Raw genomic sequence first — 21,291 nt, forward strand, 5'->3', positions numbered from 1 at the left:
AAGGGCTAATGAATAAGAAACCAATTTTAAAAGAAGTTACAAATAAATCACTCAAATAAAATATGACAAGTTTTAAAATAAAATAAAATGGATAATAGGAAAAAGAGAATTTGGAAATATTACTATACAAACTATACGAAGATTTTAAAACAGGTAATAGATATAAGAATTTAAAGATAAATAAATAAAGAAAATAAAAGAAATAATATATTAAATAGTAATGTACAAATAAATTTTAAAATAAACATTATAAAGTTAAATAGTTTAGATGAAAGTTTGAACTGTATCAAAAATTAAAATTAAAAAATAAATAATATGTGTAACGCGTAAATGAAATTCAAAAATAAATAATATGCATAAAAGATTAAAAGTAAATGATATACAAAGTAATATATATACATGAAAAAACCTAATATAAATAATATATATAGTAGTAATAATAATGTACGAAGGTGTTTCAGATAGACAAGTATGCACATGAAAATAAAATAAATAAATAAAATGTGAAATCAAAATAGTTCAAAATAATATATTAAAACAACATGTTTATTCTAAAAAAATATAAATAAATAAAACTTAATTGAGAGAAAAACAAAATCCAAGGGATAATTTATGAAAAAAACAAATCATTAAAACAGAATTTTGGGCCGAAATTAAATGCGCACAAATGTTTGAGGACTAAAACTGAAAATGCCCCAAATCTCAAAATACTGCGCTAAGGGGAGGGCCAAATTGAAATAACGTGCAGATTACAGGGATAATTTAAAAGAATTAAAAAACATGGCTCGATTGAACGCTAGCGCGAAGGAGGGGAACTGATTGCGCAAATTACCCATTTAAAGGTAAAATGTGTGTGGGTCCAATCAAAACGCGTACTGACTCCTACCTCCCTAATGCTGTTTTTGTCTTATTACTCCAAATATTAAAACCTGTTTTAAAACACTTTTTGCTTAAAAACATTTTAACTCTGATTTTTTTTTTTTAAAAAAAACCTTGAACTTTTGAAATCCCCTCACTCTCCTCTCTACTCTTCGCTTAAAGGCTATGCCCAGGCCTTCAACCTCCCTAAAAGTAGCCTGCGACCATCGAAACAGGGCCCTTCATTGGTGCGAGCACGGTGCGCGGTGAGTCCCTCTCCTTCTCTCCTATCCTTTTCTTCGTGTTGTGGATCCGAATGGGAAGGAAAAGAAAATGAAAAAAAAAAGAAACAAAATAAAGATGTAGTAAATAATCACCTTTGAAAATATTCTTTAGTTGCTTTCTACTGATTTTTGCGTGAAATTTGTATACAATCTGTAACCGATTTCTCTGGAAAAAATAAGCGTAAAAAGAAAAAAAGAAAAGGTCACTTCAAATGGATTTTCATGAGGCTTTTATAACCCGTTTTTACAATTGATCTTTGCTTGTTTGCAGGTGCGTGATCGAGCACGTTTTTGAAGTGGAGTGGTGGTGTCCGGCGCACGATGTATTTGCTGAAACGGCGTAAAGGGGTTTGGGGGCTAGGGTTTCAAATTAGCCAAAACTGTTTTAGGCTTGTGGGGCAATTGGGCAATAGGTTTTAGTTTGGGTCTGGATCTATTTTTTGTTGGGTTTTGGGCTGCTTAGGTAGTGTTTTTATTTTTGCTTGTATGTTTAGTTTTTAAATGGTTTGGGCCAGGCAAATTTTTTTGGGCCCTACAGCTGCCCCTCTTTGCTCTTTGTCGTGTAACGAGAACGGAGCAAAGACTTTAAAAGGGCCAAAATTTCCTGGACCTGTCGAGTCCTGATTTCTTTTGGCCACTTCAAGTAGCTTTGCTTTAACCCACTACATCTCTAGGGGTATAGAAACTCGTCTTCAATTTGCTCCACTACTATTTAGGGGAGATTTTTATCTTCTAACTGGTTACCCTACTATTTAGGGAGTTAAGGCTTACTGTCTTCGATCTGCTCCACTACTGTTTAGGAAAGATCTGTATTTTCTAGCCTGTTACCCTACTGCTTAGGGAGTTAAGGCTTATTGTCTTTACTGCTCCGCTATTCTTTAGGGGAGATCTGTATTTTCTAGCATGTTACCCTACTGCTTAGGGAGTTAAGGCTTATTGTCTTCGATCTGCTCCACTACTATTTAGGGGAGATCCGTATTTTCTAGCCTGTTACCCTACTGCTTAGGGAGTTAAGGCTTACTTTCTTTGATCTGCTCCGCTACTATTTAGGGGAGATCTGTATTTTCTAGCCTCTTACCCTACTGCTTAGGGAGTTAACGCTTGCTGACTTTGATCTGTTCCACTACTGTTTAGGGGAGATCTGTATTTTTTTTAGTCTGTCACCCTACTGTTTAGGGGGTTAAGGCTTGCTATCTTCAATCTGTTCCACACTGTTTAGGGGAGATCTGTATTTTTTTTAGCCTGTTACCCTAATACTTAGGGAGTTAAAGCTTGCTGACTTCGATCTACTCCACTACTATTTAGGGGAGATCTGTATTTTCTAACTGGTTACCCTACTGCTTAGGGAGTTAAGACCTGCTGTCTTCGATCTGTTCCACTACTGTTTAGGGGAGATCTATATTTTCATGCCTGTTACCCTGCTGCTTAGGAGGTTAAGGCTTGTTGTCTTGACCGATGCCCTTGTCCTCTGAGGGATATGATTTATAAAATCAGTTTCCTATGCTTATGCCAAATAATTAGGATGCTATGATCGAAATGAATCAAATGTTCCTAACTAGAATGTAATGCTATTGACAAATAACTAGGATGTTATGATAAAAAAAATGAATCAAATGCTCCTAACTAGATGTATTATGAATGACATTTGTATGAATACAAATTTTCATGAGAATGCCCTTTAATGTTTCGGTTGTTATTGCCCACTGTTTGTCATTGATGTATTTCTTCTCGTTCAACTGATTTCTTTAACAAACATATGAAGCAATAGCCTTAACTTAAACTTTTTACTTCTCACGTAACTCTAACCCTTAAGCTCAGTAGGTTCTGAATAATTGACCTGCTTCGGGTTCTTGCACTACTTAGAAGCTTCCAGAATAATATGCAGAACTCCTTTTGTGAAAGTGTTATTAGTCCATTAATCAATATTTTAATAGGAAATGCTTGACAAAGACTATCAGAATGGATAAGATGAAACTTTATTTAGAGTGAAGCTCAAAGTAGAAAATTAACCAAGATAACAGATTTTACTAAGGTACAAAAGACATATAAGATGGAAAATAGGTGCCCCAGTTATCGCAGCGTGAGCTTCTCTATTCGGACTGTTTGAAAACTATTGGGAGACAGATATGTGTCTAGAAAGTCCAAAATATTTTGTTGATGCCCCAAGATGTAATGCTTCCCCTTCCTATTAATTCTGGTAGAAACAAGGTTGCAACATGCCCCATATTTGATCACAAATTGAGTTGCCCTTTTTTGGGTTTTCAACTCAAAAACCCCTTTGGTCTCAAAGTGCCCTTTACGGGTTTTCGCATTGGCCTCTCCATTTTTTTTCCTTTTTTTTTTCAAAGCACCTTTGCAGGTTTTCGCCTTGGCTTTACGTGAAGTATTTCTTGATCGAATCTAAATTTACCGGGTTAGAAAGTCTTTTACCATCCATTTCCGCTAGTATCAGTGCCCCTCCAGAAAAAAGTCTTTTTCACTACATAAGGTCCCTCCTAATTTGGCATCCATTTCCCTCTGAAATCTTTTTGCATAGGGAGCATCTTTTTCAAAACCAAGTCCCCTTCCTGGAATACTTTTGGGTGAACTTTTTTGTTGTAAGCTTGCATCATTCGCTTTTGGTACATTTAACCATGACGAATAGCCTTCAGCCTTTTTTCCTCAATCAAGTTCAGCTTATTGTACCGGGATTGGACCCATTCTGCTTCATCCAGCTTCAATTCTAATAAAACTCGGAGAGAACGGATCTCGACTTCAATAGGCAAAACTACCTCCATCTCATAAACCAACGAGAAATGTGTTGCTTCAGTAGAAGTTCTGACCGACGTTCGATGGCATAAAGGGCAAATGGTAACTTTTTGTGTCAATCCTTATAAGTGTCAGCCATTTTCCCTACGATTTTTTTTATATTTTTATTGTCCGCCTCAACTGTCCCATTCATTTTCGGGTGATACGGTGACGAGTTGTGGTGCTTGATTTTGAATTGACTGCAGACCTCCACTATCACGCTGTTATTTAAATTTAACGTGTTGTCAGATATAATCTTCTCTGGCATGCCATATCTACATATGATTTCTTTTTTTAAGAACTTGCTGACTGCTGACTTCGTGACGTTGGCGTATGAAGCAGCCTCTACCCACTTAGTAAAATAATTAATGACCATAAAGATGAACCGATGTCCGTTAGAAGCTTTCGGCGAAATTGGCCCAATGATGTCCATGCCCCACATTGAGAAAGGTCATGGGGAAGTCATAACATGAAGAGGTGAATGAGGCACATGGATCTTGTCACCATAAATTTGGCACTTATGGTATATCTTGGCATAGTTGATGCAATCTCCTTCCATTGTAGACCAGTAATACCCGAATCTCATGATTTGTCTGGCTATCGTGAATCCATTGGCATGCATCCCGCAGACACCTTTATAGACTTCTTCTAGGATTTTCTTTACTTCAACAGCGTTAGCACATCTTAGCAGCACTTGGTCTTTCCTTCTTTTATACAAGATTTCACCGTCTAACACATAGTCACCGGCCAGCCTCCTCAACTTTCTTTTATTGTTTTCAGTTGCCTGATCAGGATATATACGATTTTTCACATATTGTAAAATATCCTGATACCAAGGATGATCATCCCTCTCTTCCTCTTTATCGATATTATAGCAATATGCTAGGGTATCACAAATACTCATCTGGATCGGCTTCATATCCCCTTTGTTTATTTGCTCTGATCATGGAAGCTGACGTAGCTAGGGAATCAGCCATCTGATTTTCATCACGCGGGAGGTAATGAAAAGTGATATCATCAAACACCTTGATTAAATCTAGGACCAGCTCTCGGTAGTTGATCAATTTTAGGTCTCTTATTTCCCATTCACCTTTGAGCTGATAGATCACCAATGCTGAATCCCCGTACACCTCTAACATTTTGATTTCACGCTCTACAGTCGCACGGATACCTATGATACATGCTTCGTACTCTGCCATATTATTTGTCCAATCAAAATCCAATTTGCAAGTGAATGGATAATAATCTCCGTTTGGGGATATCAGGACTGCCCCAATTCCATTATCGACGGCGTTTGATGCTACGTCGAAATTCAGTTTTCAAGGATGATCTTCTTGAGTGGTTGCCACATACATTAGATCTTTATTGGGAAAATCAAAATTCAAAGGCTCGTAATCTTCTAAAGCTCTACTAGCTAAAAAATCTACTATCGCACTCCCTTTTACAACCTTCTGGCTCACATAAACTATGTCGAATTCAGAAAGCAGAATTTGCCATCGGGCCATCCTTCCATTCAGAGTAGCTGACTCCATCATGAACTTAAGAGGATCTAATTTCGAGATTAACCAAGTCGTATGGTACAACATGCACTGCCTCAATCTCCGAGTTGTCCAGACCAAAGCACAACATAGCTTCTCAATTGGCAGATATCTCATCTCACACTCAGTGAATTTCTTACTGAGGTAGTACATCGCCTTTTTTTCTTTCCTGTCTTATCATGTTGACCCAACACACATCCCTTTGAGTGGTCAAATACTGTCAAATACAATATTAATGGTCTACCTGGGCTGGGTGGTGTCAACACCGGGGGATTGGACAAATATTGTTTAACTCTATCAAATGTCTTCTGGCATTCTTCATCCACACACCTGGGTTGTGTTTCTTGAGAAGATGAAATATGGGGTCGCATTTCTCAGTTAGTTGCGAAATAAACCGGGTGATATAATTTAGTCTTTCCAAAAAACCTCGAACTTCCTTCTGAGTGCGTGGCGGGGGCAATTGTTGTATAGCCTTGACTTTGTCGGGGTCGACCTCGATTCCTTTTTCACTGACTACGATACCGAGCAGCTTTCCTAATCTAGCTCCAAAAGTACATTTTGTTGGATTGAGTTTTAGCTGGAACTTTCTCAGCCTTAAGAACAATTTCCTCAAAACCTGTATATCCTCTTTTCTGTTCGGGATTTTGCGATCATATCATCCACGTAAACCTCAATCTCATTGTGTATCATGTCGTGAAACAGGATTACCATGGCTCTTTGATATGTTGCTCACGCATTTTTTAACCCAAATGACATCACCTTATAGCAAAATGTTCCCCACAAGGTTATGAATATGGTCTTTTCCATGTCCGCAGGATGCATCTTTATCTGGTTGTATCCAGAAAAACCATCCATGAAGAGAATAAAGAGTAACCCACCGTGTTATCCACCAGCGTGTCAATGTGGGGCAACGGGAAATTGTCCTTTGGGCTGGCCTTGTTTAGGTCTCTATAATCCACACACATCCGAACTTTTCCATCCTTCTTAGGGACAGGGACAACATTGGCAACCTATTCTGAGTAATTCACCACTTGTAAAAAACTAGCGTCGAATTGCTTCCTAACCTCTTCCCTTATTTTTACTGCAACATCGGGTCTCATCCTTCGAAGTTTCTGTTGAACAGACCTGTACTTTTCTTTTATGGGGACTCGATGTACTGCAATGTCGGCGTTTAACGTAGGCATGTCTTGATATTACACGCGAAGATATCTTTGAACTCTTGTAGTAGCTTAATGAGGTCTCACCTTACTTCTTCGGTTATGCATGAAACGATTTTCACATTGTTCCCTTCTTCCAAGGTCACATTCTCGGTTGTCTCTTTTTGGGGTAGAATTTATTTCTCTTCCTATTCTACCATCTTTAACAAATCCAGAGATAACTCACAATCTTCGTCATCCCCAAAATCTTGAGATCCCTCTAAACACATATCTCGCTCAAAAAGAGATTCTAAATCCGTAACAGCGTTGCTCTTGACGTTGATATTTGGAGACCTGTTATAACACAAAAAAATATCCAAAGAATAAATCTAAGGGTAGCTTATTTTTAGGCATAATTATGAATATGATGAGAATATTAAAAAAAAGATTTGCCCAGAATGAGACAAAAAAATGCATTTCTTATTGAGAACCAATGTGTTTGAACATGAGCATATTTCACAAAATATTCTTATTGTTTCTAAGCTTAAAACAATAAGTGTGTTCTGAATATTACTCTGTATTAGCTCTAAGAACTAGAGGAATTTCCTCTGCAGTCCAGTTATTCAAGACACTTCCAAGCTCATAAGGGCGGATGTCTGATAAGTTACCTTTCATCGCCCTCTCCTCCAATATGACGTTAATGCTTAAACTTCCCATCAGCTCTTCAACTGTCTCTTCTCTTGTCCTCTCTAATTCAAGATGAATAATTCCCCCTGACACGAATATATCAGAAATATGGGGAAAGGTCATCGACTCCCACTTGACCTCTGCCCCACTCAACCGTGCCCTTCGTCTTTCCTGCCTCCTCTTTAGCTCTTCCTTCCACTGTTTGGCATCTGGCTTATGCCCCAAGCCAAAACGATCCCGCTTGTCAGCCAAGCTCGGCACTTCGACCCGTCCATGGAGATATTTTCCTAGTCCCCTTCCAGCCAATGCTCCTTTTCCTACCGTCAGTCGTAGGCTTATCTTTGTGGCTTCTGATATTTTTGGCATTGGGACCTTGCCTCCCTCGATAATAAAAGTCGCATTGACAAATTCCAATGACCGGAAGGAACACTCAATTGCTTTATCATCATTCTCGATGTACGGTACATCACTAGTAACAGATGCGATAATGTCTTCCCCTGCACTTATGGTTATCAGCCGACCCTCTGTCACCAACTTCAGCTTCTGGTGCAATGATGATGATACAGCTCCTTGTAACACCCCTACCCGTATCCATTGCCGGAATAGGTACGAGGTATTACCGGAGTTTACTGAACATTTTCAGATAATTCTGAGTCATTTATTATTCATATTTTGAAAATAGTCATAATGTCTCTTTATTAGGCCCTCGAAGCCCCAAAAATACATTAAAAACCAACCGAAATTAAATCGGGATCATAAAAAAAATTTCACAAAATCTTAAATTTTATTTTCATCTAAGTACTTACCATTTCAATGCTTCTCATAATTAAACATATTACCATTTAATCAATAGCTTGACCTTTGTCTAAGCGTCAAGCCACATCATTGTTAGTATACTTGCACATATTTCATATAAATTCAACATTGATATACTTATTTTCTCGACATGTCACACTTGAGTTTAATAATTGTCTTTACTTACATAATTTCCTTGTATCAACATATCAAAGACAATCATATATGTACATGTCATGAAACATATCATTCTCTTACCGTTTCTTCATAAGCATATATCATTAATTTCATTATATCAATATTTCATGCTCCATCATTTCCATATATTTTATATATATTTATTCCGGTAATAGCTTATATCAAACTTAACATAAATTATATTCTATGTACTTATACTTATTTCGTTTATCTATCTTCATAATTATTTCATATAACCATTCATCATTTGATACATATTACCTGAATATCAATTGTTCAACAGATGTCATAGCGTCTCCCATCCACGGTCTTATTTATCTTTGACATGATGCCATAGTGTCTTTCAACTATGGTCTTACTCATTTTTTGTCATGTTGCCATGGTATCTTTCAACCATGGTCTTACACATTTCATATCAGGTTGCCATGATATCTTTCAACCATGGTCTTACACATTTCATATCAGGTTGCCATGGTATCTTTCCAACCATGGTCTTACACATTTCATATCAGGTTGCCATGGTATCTTTCAACCATGGTCTTACACATTTCATATCAGACTGCCATGGTATCTTTCAACCATGGTCTTACACATTTCATATCAGAGAGCACACTCCCGCGAACCTCATCCTTATAATGGGATTACCAGTACAGGCTAAATCCCCTGCAACGACAATTACTCTAATGAGCTTGGATCTGAATTACCAGTCTAGGCTAAATTCAGACCCTAATTTGGATTACCCGTCCGGGCTAAATCCATTTTACACGTATTCTTCGGGAGGGCTATATCAGAATAGGATCACCCATCCGGGCTAGATCCTTTTTACCGTCAATTCCTTTTCAGAGATCCATCGAATTTTCCTTTCATTCAACGGGGATTTATTTTTCAATTTATATCGAGTATTATCAATATTTCATCAAATATCATGAATTGAACATTCAAAACATATTTTCATCACATAACCACATATTTCAAGTATTTAAAATACAATTCAAATTACACCAACTTACCTCATTGCTTGTTTGTGTTTATAATTTTATTAATCCAATATCTTTTCTTTTCCACGATCAAGTCTCATATTTGAGTCGTCCGGATCTTTATAAATAAATTTGATCATCATTTTCATTCATTTCATATTCTAATGCATTTAATTAATGCTCTAGGCAAAATTACCATTTTGCCCCTAAACTTTTAATTAATGACGATTTCATCCTTAAGGTTAGGAAAATAAAATTCTTGCAATTTAATCCTTATTTTCAGCTATTATTCTCATACATATTGATAACAGTCCATGAATTCTATAAAATATCAGAATTTTCCATAATTTCAACACTTTTCAATTTTAATCCCTAAAACATGTTTTCCCCTATCTTGAACTAAATTAATAATTTTATTCAATTTTGTAATTTAAATAATAAAATAATCTATTTCATGCAATTTGGTCATTTCTGATATTTTTACAAAATTACCCATAAAGTTTTACTTTTATTCAATTTAGTCCCTAAGCCTAAAATATGCAAATTAGCCATGCTAAATGAATATTCATATATGTTTTCCTCCTCCTCCTCTCCATTCCACATCTTTAATGTATATAACACACTTGTAAGTAACATTATCTATATTTTTTTATTTACTTTTATGAATATTCAAGCTATCCATCTGTGTCATAGTCACTAAATTATTTATATCTAGAGCTATAGAGCTCCAAATTAAGATCCAAAAATTTTCCCTGAAACTATACTCATATATCTTCTTGCCATAAAATTTTCAGAATTTTTAGTTTAGTCAATAAGTACAGTTTATTCTTTAAATTTACCCCTGTTCTGTTGTCTGACAGTTCTGACCCTTCTTTACTAAAAATTAATTATCTCCTCGTACATAAATTGAATGGTATTCCTGTTTATTTATATTGAAAATAGAGTCATTCAAGATTCTAAACATATAAATTTAAGCCCATAATTATTTCTATACAATTTTTTATGATTTTCCAAAGTAAGAATAGGGGAACCTGAATTCATTCTAACTTTGTCTAACAAAATTCATTATATTTCATGATTTACAAATCCATTACTTACACCGTTTCTTTTATAAGAAACTAGACTCAATAATATTTAATATCATATTTTATTCATCCTATAATTCAATTTCTACAATTTTTGGTGATTTTTCAAAGTTAGACTACTGCTGCTGTCCATAACTGTTTTAATGCAAGATATTAATTACCATGTTATAACACCCTTATTTTCTTTTTCTACACCATTTCTCATCACTTTCTCTTATTTTCTATTCACTAACATATCAAGAACATAGGACCTTATGTAAGAAAACTCTACTATAACATTATTTCCATGCTTTGTTAATAATAACAAACTTAAAAACATATTGAAATCTTGATGTACTTACCTTTTCTTATTGTCTTCAATCTTTAACTTGATTTTTCTCTCTCCTCCAGCTTCTATTTCTTGAATCCAACTTGATATTCTTGCTCCTCATCATCTCCTTGCTGTCTTTCTCTCTTGATGGCTATGGAAATTCTTTCAATTTTTAGGTGAAAATAATGAATTTTTGGAGGAAGGACTAAGTTGTAAGAAAAGGAAAACTTTCTTTCTTCTTATTCTTCTCACGTTAGTTGCATGAGAATGGTGATCATCCTCCCCTTTCTTTCATTACATATATATATATTAAATAAAATAATAATAAAATAATAATAAAATAATAAAATATCATTTAAAAATCAATTTAAAGTATTAATAAATTAATATTTATTTATTTAATTTATCTAAAATATCTCCAATATCATCATTGTCTCTAGATTTCTCTCTCTTCCAATTGACCATTTTACCTTTTGTAATCTTTTAAAATTCCAATCTTGAGTCATCACTTAATTTGGTAAAATTGCAATTTAGTCCCTCATAATTCTTCACCTATTCAATTTGGTCCTAATTCATCAATTTTCCTTGGTTTCTAGATCATTCCACCCTTAAAATATTGCACTATTAGTCCTTCAAATTTTTATATTTACACTTTAATCCTTCAAATTTTGAGTATTTACTCATGGGCCACAAAACTTTTCTCACTTTTACAAATTAATCCTTTCTTGAATCAATATGTCTTAATATACTTCCCAATATTGACATAACTCAAAATTTCCCTTTTTGTCACTTTATTTCCTTATTTTACTATATCACGGATAATATTTTACTATAAAAATTTTCAGGGTATTACACTCCTGCTGAGTAAATCCAATGCTTCCCCAGTAAACAATTATACGAGGGTCTGATGTCCATAACGAGAAAGTCTACCTCATACGTGTTGAGTCCGATCGGAAGGGGAATCTCAATTCTACCCATTACTTTCCTCTCGGTGCCATCGAACGCTCTAACTATATTTTGGCATGTCTTCATATGAGAGCTATCTATAGGTAACCTGTTCAATGTGGATAGGGGCAAGACATTCAGTGCCGACCCATTGTCAATTAAAACCCTCGGTAGTATATACCTTTTGTATCGGGTAGTAATGTGCAGAGCCTAGGTAGACCCCATGTCACTTGGCGGTATCTCATCATCGCTGAAAGAAATAAAGTTATCAGTACTTATATTGCTGACAAGACGGTCCAACTTGTTCACCGAAATGTCCTCAGCGACATAGGTTTCATTCAACACCTTTATTAACGTATTACGGTGTACCTCTAAATTTTGGAACAAAGTTAGTACCGATGTGCGTTCTGGTTACTGGTTCATTAACCAGTAGTTTTGTCTTCTCTTTCATCCGCTCAAACATCAAAGACTTCCCTTTTACCGGCTCAGCTTTAGTACCTGGCGCGCTGGCTAGACTCTCATCTCCTGATAGTGTCATATTACAACTATAATTCCAAGGCACTCTTGTACTATCTTTGTAAGGAAAAGCCACGGGTTTCTGAATCACAACTCTTGGCACTATTCTTGCTCCAGCCTCATTGATTATCGGTCGTCAAATGATTACCACTAGGTGATTGACCTCACTGACCCTCTTTACAGCCCCTCCTCCGAAGTGCATACATCTTCCTCCTCAGCATGCTCAAAGAACTCTAGCTCTTTGGTGTCCATTAGACCCTGTACCAGGGTTCTGAATTCATTACATGTTTCGATCTCATGTTTCTCCTTTCCGTGGAACTCATAATAGTCCCCTGCTTCTCGGGATCTGCTCCCAAAACCTCGTATGATTAAACCTCTCTCCATCAACTTCTTCCAGACCACCCTTATCGGGGTTTTCACTTCTACCACATCTAACTTAATTCTTTTCCCCACGTTATCAGTTTTTGCGTTTACCCTATTATCAGTATGATTAGGTAACAGATTTTCTATTCTAGGTGTATCGTCAAACTTCATAACGCCCTCGTCAATGAGCCTTTCGACTAGCCTCTAAAAAGAAAGGCAATTCTCTATCGAGTGTCCCACCGTCCCTGCATGGTATTCACATTGGGTACTTGCATCGTACCATTTGGGATACGGGGGCTGCAACGATTTTAAAAAGACAAGGGATACGACGTGCGCATCAAACAGACTTTTGTACAGCTCTCAGTATGTTACTGGAATAGGAGTAAACCGAAACTTCTCCGTGCTTTGTTTTGTATTGGGCTCCTGTCTTGGTGAAGCTTGCTGGCCCATGGTCACTGTCCTCGGTTGGTTTACCGTGATTGGTTTTGTATAACCCATACTCACATTGCCAACTTCGCTGTCTTTCTTCTTCGGGGCTAACCTCCTGGTGTTTTCTCCAGCCTCTATCTTTTCATACCTTATCGCATTCTCTATCATTTCACCGGACATTACTATATCTGTGAAACTCTTTGTCGCACCCCCCAACATGTGGTTAATAAAAAGTGTCCTCAAAGTATTAATGAAAAACATGGTCGTCTCATTTTCTAAGAGTGGCGGTTGAACTTGCCTAGCGACTTCCCTCCACCTCTGAGCATACTGTTTCACATGTTCTGTAGCGTGATCCGATCAGGCGCTATGTCCGTCACATGACCATACTGTTTCATGAAGGCCTGTGCTAAGTCCCTCCACGATTTAGATTGGGTGCGACTCAGCTGATTGTACCATTTAGCTGCAGCTCCACTCAGACTATCCTGGAAACAGTGAACTAGCAACTGATCATTATTGACATGACCTGTTATCCTCCGACAAAACATCGTGATGTGGGCCTCAGGGCAGCTGGTTCTGTTGTATTTCTCAAACTTCGGTATTTTGAACTTCGGAAAGAGCACTAGATCTGGAACCAAATTCAACTCTTTAGCATCCATACCACATTGATAATCTGCGCTTTCTAGCGCTTTGAATTTCTCTTCCAACCATTTGTATCGGACTTCTAGCTACTCTGGGAGTTTTCCTTTTGCCTTCCCTACCTCTGTCATCTTATTAAAGTCGAGGACTGAAGGATTTACCCGATCGTCCTCGGGTTTAGAACACGAGCCCATCGAAAAATTCATAGTGCCGAAATACCAGCCTGATACTCGGGTTTGATATTGACAGACACCCTTTGAGGTGGTACTGGGTGTTTACTAGGGTGAAACCTGGAGGGTAAGCAAGGAGCTCACTATCATCCTCAGTATTGATCATGGGACTCTTTCCTTTTTCCGGCCTCCCAACTAATAACTAGGTCAATTGGCTCATCATATTCTTTTGAGATTCCAGCATTTGATCCTTCATATCTTGCTGAATCTTGGCCAATTGTTCTCACATTTGTGCTTGCATCTTTTCCTGCATCTTCTTCTGTATTTGCTCCAATTTTTCCAGCCTTTGATCCATAGCTTTGGTTTTTTTTCGTGTGTAGTATTGATGTTCCAGGGTAACTATAATACAATTTTTAATTAATTAAGGTTCTTTTGTGAAGTTTAATGCACATGATGCAATGTAATTCCAATGCATGAGATGAATACAAGACTAAAAAGGCGTCGATTCTGATTCAATTTCATTTAAAAGCTTTATTAGAAAACAAAAAACTTTACATAAAACAGATCATATATACGACTTGGCCCTAATGCTCAAATTTTTAATCATCCTAAGGAGACAAGCCAGCTCACGACCTCGGTCTGACTCTAACTCATACTTTACACTTAACACATCAGCCTCAACCGCTAAAGTCTGCAAATAATCGGCCACTTCTCGTATCTGAGCTATAGCTTCACCCATAACGTAATCCCTATCAACGCAACCTCAAGTTCTTCTACCATGCCTTTCAAATCCTCGATTCTACTCAAGCTAGCCCTTAGTTCAATATCAAAGTTATGATTACGACTCTGACGCAGTGCCTTTTCTAACTCTGCTACCTGAGCTGCTAATATATGCTTCTCATCTTGGCCCTCGACTAAGCTCCTCTTTAGGGCATTTTCGCGTTCTCGAGCATCGTGGAATCTCTTCTCCCACTGATCAGCTCTGGTCTTTTCTTCTTAAACCTCTTGTCACCGTTGCTTCAGTGTCTTTCCCAATCTGGTTGTTCTAATTGACATATGTAGCTTCTTGTAGTCAGCCTTCAAACTGTCTAAGTCTTCATCGGCCTCGCTCTTCCCCTTCCTTAACTTCTCGGCCTTGAGTTTCTGAACATCGACATCTAACCTCAATTGCTTCTTTTCCTCCTCCAATTGCTCTATCTTTTTTTTCTAATTCTAAATTTCTCTTTTCGAAGTCTTGCTTTATAATCTCTAACTCGGAGGGGACGACTTGCAGGTATTCTTCCATCGGTCGAGTGCCTTCTTACTTTGGTCCAGGGATGTTATCATTAATTATTCTACACCACCAACCATCATATTCGGGAGTCGTCATTGGACCTACAGAAACTCTCTTCATCCGGCAAGTCTGGTTCCAAGCAATAGAAATCTCCTTAATCATTTTCTTGCAGTTAACTCCCCCATACGTGAATCCAAATTGAGCTAGCCCATGCATTACCGGTATGAACTGTCTTGATCTGTATTGCTTTAGTACGAGTAAAGGAGCATACCCAACGGCTCCCCAAATTTCGAGCAGAGGAACCCAGTCATAAATCCCACATCGGAAAAGAATTTCATCAGGAATTAACCAAGGAGCTCTTCACTCAATATCCTCCTTCTGGAGATTTTGAAGGAGCGAAATCCAATTTTCTTCTGATATGTCGTCTCTCCTGGGTGTGGCCGCTATCTCCTTTAGTGGGGAATAATTATCAGAAAAAACCCGATAAGAAACTTTATCCACTTTTCAAAAATGGCTATGGAACCAAGCTCATAATAACTACACACATCCTATAAATCTGCCCTCGCCGGCTCTCCTGCATGTGTTCAAAGATCTAAATGTCTCAACCAAGATTGCAGGAACAGGTGTGACTCCTTTGTTAAGTCGGTCAAAGAGATCCGAGACTGCCTCATCTATATACCCTAATGCCCTAGGGAAAATCATTAAACCATAGATGCTCAAAGCAAAAATGTCAGCTCTCTTCTTCATATCAGGATGTACTAGAATCAAATCCCTTAAACTCCTCCATGGAATGCACTTACATTCCCCTTTTTGATTGACCCTTACAACAACCCACTGCTCACTCATCCCTGTAATATTCATCAATTTCTTCAAAAAGGCTGGGACATAAGCGGCTCTCGAATAGGCCTTATCGACTTAGATCTTCGAACAATGAAGTAAAGTTGTATATTCTTCTACAGTAGGTACCAAATCTACCCTCTCAAAGGTGAAACAACTGTAGGCAGGAATCCAATATTGAGGGAGGGCCCAAAATAAATGCTCGTCTACCTTGATATCAAATAAGTAAGGCAAATCCCCATAACTACCATAGAACAACTGCTTGGTCTTTTCATCCCACTGGTCTCATATCTCCTTTAACTCTTAAAGGTTATTTTGCATTACACTGATACGGGTGTAATCACACAACTCTGATGCATACCCCTCGGCTAGACTGCCCTCTTTCTCTAATTGCGTTTTCTCTAACCATACACGGACAGTCGCATTATCCTCCACTTTATCAAGAAATTTGTTCCCCGTGATAAGCTTCCTAAATTAGTAATCGAACGTGAATCGACACCTCTTTAAAATGGAATGACATGAATTCATGGCAAAAAATAAAACACAACAAGTCAGTATTATATACCAAATATAAACGTCAAAGTAAATGGAAAAAAATAATCAAACACCGGTTTGGGTGATTGCTAAGGTTTGGAGTGGCATTACCTAGGGTGGGCTCTTAAAGCTCGTTATATGCGGTTTGGTTCTAAAGAAAAGGGTACCTGAACCAGCAGATTCCTCGATCCTTACCCATTATAAGCTCATATGGACCAAGTTCAGTTCAGGGGAATACATTTCCCTATGGCTGCACGGAGGTGAAAACCTCACGAAGGAAATAGTTTCTCGCTTCCACTTAAAAGGTGCGACCACAACGGTCATGCAAAATGATGTAAGGGGACGTAAAAACTCAAATTACGAAACATGAACAAGATGATGAACCATAAAACCAATAAAATGCAATGAAAGGATCGTATATTAAAAACCAAATTTTAAATTTTCGACAAAAAGACAGAAAATAATCAATTTTTCGGCTTGACTCTCTTATTGAGGTCCCCAGTGGAGTCACCAAGCTGTCGAAACCATTTTAAATTTGAAAAACAGGAGTCAACTTAAAAAATAAAAATAGAGTCGCCACCAATCTTTTCCGAGGTGTGATCGGATCACCTTGAGTTTGATCATTTTAATAAAATATTTTGATTTATTAAAACGATGATTTTGATCTACGAAATTCAAGAATAAAGGTTCGGGAGTCGGTTACTCACTAGGAAGGGTTAGCACCCTCGTAACGCCCAAAATTGGTACCAAATTGATTAATTAATGTTTTAACGTCGAATGTTTGAAAAGATTTTAGAATACGATTCTTTTATTTTTTTTAGAAAAAAAGAACACTTGAATAAATTAAGTGGAATGCTATGACCCTCTTATCTCGAAGAAATAAAATGTCACACCCAGTAAGTTAGGATACAACATTTCAAACCCACGAAAATAAGTTTGTCTTTTAACTTTCAAAACTCATGCATTTTTAAAAAAATATATATTCGGTTATTTAAGGCAAATGAAAAATTGGAACCCAGTAAGTTAGGGCACAATCTCTCAAAATTTCAAATACAAAATACTGCATTTATTTTTTAAAAATCCTTATCTCGAGAAAACAAAGTGTCATATCCAGTAAGTTAGGACATAACATCTTGAATTCCCAAGAATAAGCTTTTATTTGAAACTTATGTTTTGATTGAAAAAGGGTACTCGGTTACTTAGATTCAACGAGGAAAATTGGAACCCAGTAAGTTAGGGCACAATTTTCTCAAAGCTCCCAAGTACCGAGTATTGCCTTGTTTAAAATTTCAAATAAAATGTAATAAATAAATGAAATGTATTTTATTAAAAAAAGATAATTCGATAACATAAGGAATAAAACACATGGCAATAACATTTCATGAATAATCTAAAATAATAAGAAAATGCAAAGGAACAACTTAGAATACATGCAATACCATCACATCATATATTATAGAAATACCACAATTTATAACCAAGGGCTAATGAATAAGAAACCAATTTTAAAAGAAGTTACAAATAAATCACTCAAATAAAATATGACAAGTTTTAAAATAAAATAAAATGGATAATAGGAAAAAGAGAATTTGGAAATATTACTATACAAACTATACGAAGATTTTAAAACAGGTAATAGATATAAGAATTTAAAGATAAATAAATAAAGAAAATAAAAGAAATAATATATTAAATAGTAATGTACAAATAAATTTTAAAATAAACATTATAAAGTTAAATAGTTTAGATGAAAGTTTGAACTGTATCAAAAATTAAAACTAAAAAATAAATAATATGTGTAATGCGTAAATGAAATTCAAAAATAAATAATATGCATAAAAGATTAAAAGTAAATGATATACGAAGTAATATATATACATGAAAAAACCTAATATAAATAATATATATAGTAGTAATAATAATGTACGAAGGTGTTTCAGATAGACAAATATGCACATGAAAATAAATAAATAAATAAAATGTGAAATCAAAATAGTTCAAAATAATATATTAAAACAACATGTTTATTCTAAAAAAAAAACTAAAACTTAATTGAGAGAAAAACAAAATCCAAGGGATAATTTATGAAAAAAACAAATCATTAAAACAGAATTTTGGGCCGAAATTAAATGCGCACAAATGTTTGAGGACTAAAACTGAAAATGCCCCAAATCTCAAAATACTGTGTTAAAGGGAGGGCCAAATTGAAATAGCGTGCAGATTACAGGGACAATTTAAAAGAATTAAAAAACATGGCATTGAACGCTAGCGCGAATAAAGGGGACTAATTGCGGAAATTACCCATTTAAAGGTAAAATGCTTGTGGGTCCAGTCAAAACGCGTACTGACTCTTACCCCCCCCCCATGTTTTTGTCCTATTACTCCAAATATTAAAACCTGTTTTAAAACACTTTTTTGCTTAAAAACATTTTAACTCTGATTTTTAAAAAAAAAAACCCTTAAAGTTTTGAAATCCCCTCACTCTCCTCTCTACTCTTCGCCTAAAGGCCTATGCCCAGGCCTTCAACCGCCCCAAAAGTCACCTGCGACCAGCGAAGCAGGGCCCTCCACCGGTGCGAGCATGGTGCGCGGTGAGTCCCTCTCCTTCTCTCCTATCATTTTCTTTGTGTTGTGGATCCGAATGGGAAGGAAAAGAAAATGAAAAAAAAAAGAAGAAACAAAATAAAGATGTAGTAAATAATCACCTTTGAAAATATTCTTTGGTTGCTTTCTACTGATTTTTGTGTGAAATTTGTATACAATCTGTAGCCGATTTCTCTGGAAAAAAATAAGCATAAAAAAAAGAGAAAAGGTCCCTTTAAATGGATTTTCATGAGGCTTTTATAGCTCCTTTTTACAACTGATCTTTGCTTGTTTGCAGGTGCGTGAGCGAGCACGTTTCTGACGTGGAGTGGTGGTGTCGCGCAAATCGCGGAGTGGTAGCGTCTGGCGCGCGATGCATTTGCTAAAACGGAGTAAAGGGGTTTGGGGGCTAAGGTTTCAAATTAGCCAAAACTGTTTTAGGCTTGTGGGGCAATTGGGCCGTAGGTTTTAGTTTCGGTCTGGGTCTATTTTTTGTTGGGTTTTGGGTTGCTTGGGTAGTGTTTTTATTTTTGCTTGTATGTTTAGTTTTTAAATGGTTTCGTCCGGGCAATTTTTTGTTTTGGGCCTTACATGGTACTTATGGTTTTTTTTGTCCCAAATTGATACCTTAACTTTTTTTCGTCCACTATATTGGTATTTGAGACTAACGATGTTAATTTTTTGCTGATGTGGCCTCGTTGGCCAATTACAAACTACTATGTGACGTCCTCTTATATCTCTTTTTTCTTTTATTTTTTTATTTTCCATCATCTTCCTTTTTCTTTTATTTTCTTATTTTCCTTTTTCTTTTTCTAGGCTACTTCTATATTTTTTCATCTGTCAACAAGTGGGTACATGACTGACTTTTCATTCTCAACTAAGCTTCTACAAAGTTCATAAAGTTTTGATATTATTATCAAATCAAGATGCTTCCATACATTAAGTTCATAATGTTCCAACTCATATGGGAGACATTCTTTCTGTTGTTGAGAAAAACCTTCTAGATAGAACTTGTTTACAAGAATGAAAGTTTTATCAATATCAAATAACTTGAAAAACTCCTTGGAATTTAAAGCTATAGTAAGAGTGAGAAGCTTGGCAACATGTTCGTTAAATTTGCTATTCAATTCTTACAACTGAGTATCTATTGTAGCAAAAAATATATTCACTCGATAATAATGCTCCACTGTAACATCTTCCTTCTTGTTGTGACTACAACCCACAATGTATTGAGCATTCATATCTAGAAAATTCAACTCCCAAGTTTCAAAAAAAGATATCACTTTTTTCAACAATTCATTCCATCCATCATCTCTCAACTTTTGAATTAAATTTTTCATTGTCAAAACTAAACTCATGGCATTTAATATATCTTGAGAACAACGTTGCAAAGCTTGACAAAGATTATTAGTAACCCCTAAAACTTTCTTAATCATATGCAAAATAAAAATAAACTCAAATGATCTCAATATATTATATATGCTATGAGCATCTCCTCGCTGAGAATAGTTAAAAGCGATATTTTTTAGATTTTCAAGAATTGTGCTAGTAGCATTTTACATCTTCAGTAAACTAGTAACTTAATTTAAATGGGAACTTTATCGAGTCTTACTAGGACATTGTAAAGTGTCAATCTAATTCATTCATGTTCCAGGTGCTAACTCATTGATGGATACCAAACGAGTTATTTTAGCTACTTGGGCTTTTTGTAATTCATTGTGCCGTTTGGAAGAAGCAAAAGCTACATTAGAAATATCATATGAGTCTTTAAAAAATTGATGCACTTCAACCACTTCTCCAATTGCTGCAACCAATGCTAAGTAAAGACGATGAGCAAAACAGTGAACATAATAAACATATCGACAATCATTCAAAATCAAAACTTGCTAGCTGTTAAATTCTCCACACATATTGTTTGTTCCATCATAGCCTTGACCTTAAATATTTTGTATTCCAAAACTATTTTGCAAAAGAACATTAAAAATCACATTCTTCAAAGTCAATGATACAAAATCTTTAACATGGACTATATAAAAAAAAACTGTTCTTTTACCTGTCCTTGTTTATCAACAAATCTCAAAATAATTGTCATTTGCTTCTTTCTTTTTTACTCGTCTCTCGTCTCATCCACAATAATGTTGAACTTTTTCTTACCAATTTCTTCACGGATTACATTACAGACTCTACTGGCATAAATTTGTGGTATCTCTTTTTATATTGTCGAAGAAGTATAACTAGCATTTTGTGGAGCACTTTTCAAAATATCTTCAACTTTCTCATCATAAGATGCTAATAGTGATAACAATTCAAGAAAGTTCCCACGATTTTTTTATCCTGAGCTTTCATCATG

The 21,291-nt window shown here is 36.0% G+C and overlaps 1 long non-coding RNA gene across 1 annotated transcript; it reads left to right on the plus strand.

Annotated features, from left to right (window-relative positions):
- The first annotated feature begins 18,432 nt into the window (after window positions 1-18,432).
- LOC107893161 (uncharacterized) lies at window positions 18,433-19,587 on the plus strand. The gene is made up of 2 exons (XR_001682748.2): window positions 18,433-18,949; window positions 19,240-19,587. It is a non-coding gene; the product is annotated as an uncharacterized lncRNA (long non-coding RNA).
- The last annotated feature ends 1,704 nt before the right edge of the window (window positions 19,588-21,291 follow it).

Source organism: Gossypium hirsutum, chromosome A13, assembly GCF_007990345.1.
Source record: "Gossypium hirsutum isolate 1008001.06 chromosome A13, Gossypium_hirsutum_v2.1, whole genome shotgun sequence".
Taxonomy (NCBI): Eukaryota; Viridiplantae; Streptophyta; class Magnoliopsida; order Malvales; family Malvaceae; genus Gossypium; species Gossypium hirsutum.